The 1,171-nt window shown below is 41.3% G+C and overlaps 1 protein-coding gene across 2 annotated transcripts in view; it reads left to right on the top strand.

The window, feature by feature from the left end:
• The window catches only part of Arfgef2 (ADP ribosylation factor guanine nucleotide exchange factor 2), a 100,183-nt gene that overhangs the window by 5,204 nt on the left and 93,808 nt on the right, over positions 1–1,171 (top strand). The gene's annotated exons all lie outside the window — the stretch shown is intronic.

Raw genomic sequence — 1,171 nt, 5'->3', positions numbered from 1 at the left:
TTATTGCCTATGTCCTTAGGAATTAGAGATCTGAAGAAAGAAATGAGTATGCAAAGCTGGTTTCATATAAGATTCATTGGAGTTAAGTTTTCGTGATTTATGATATCTCAGCAGCAGCAGCAGCAGCAGCAGCAGCAGACTCCACTCCCTCTTACTGCCTCAGTCGAGTGTGTTTTGGGGAGTGTCAGCCAGTGCAAAACCAAGGCTCAAATGAGCAACCTACTCACAGCTGCACAGCCAAGTGGAGAACCAGCTAGGGAGTGTGTCCATCCTAACATTTATAGCACTAAGTCCATTCTTAGATTTGCTGTGCCATATAATATGCAGGTCATTGGTGGCCATTGCTTGAGCTCTTTTGGTGGTACAGTACAGGAGAAAGCAGTCTGAAATGGGCTGAGGCAAGAGTGGGAGGTGAAGAAATGCCATAGACAGACACCTCTGCCCCAGCTTCGGATGCGGCCAAGGGGAGGGGGACGTGTGGCTCACGGGATGTGTATGTTTTTTTAAAGGTGAAAAAGACTTAGCTTGTTTATCACTGGGAGAGAGCCAGTTACTCATAAATCTTAATTGTTCATTATTATGCATAAAACATTCAAAAATATTTTGGACTGGAGGGATAACTCAGTGGTCACGATGTATTTTAACATCTATAAGGCCCTATGTTCAATCCTTAGCACCAAAAAACTCCTGCAGACCAAAAATACTATTCTTACATTTGGAAAAACCTTCAGTGTGAAATTTGAGAAATATCTCTTAATTGATGTTTCAGATAAAATAAACTGGAATACTGTCCAAATTAAAGCCTTTAATGTAAGGAAATACTGGGTTTTCATTTTGTCTACAGGTGCTATATTTCATGAAAGTTTTAAGAAGTAGGGCTCATGACTGGCAGATTTTTTTGTTGAAAAGCTTTATGCAGCTTCTTGGGGGGGGGTTGTTATCTGATTGATTGATTGATTGATTGACTGATTGATTGATTGATTGATTGATTGATGGTCTTTTCGAGCCAGTGTCTTGCTATGCAGTTCAGGCTAGTCTTGAGCTAACTTTGTAGCCCAGGTTGGTCTCAAACTTGCAGTGATCTTCCTGCTGCAGCCTCCTGGGATTATAGGCATGCACCACCACACCTGGGAGATCATCTATTTAGAAGCAGCAACTAAAAATTGAATTG

Source organism: Octodon degus, unplaced genomic scaffold (genome assembly GCF_000260255.1).
Source record: "Octodon degus isolate 3935 unplaced genomic scaffold, OctDeg1.0 scaffold00077, whole genome shotgun sequence".
NCBI classification, from domain to species: Eukaryota; Metazoa; Chordata; class Mammalia; order Rodentia; family Octodontidae; genus Octodon; species Octodon degus.
The sequence above is the reverse complement of the archived record's forward strand: the minus strand, read 5'-3'. Positions and strand labels throughout refer to the sequence as shown.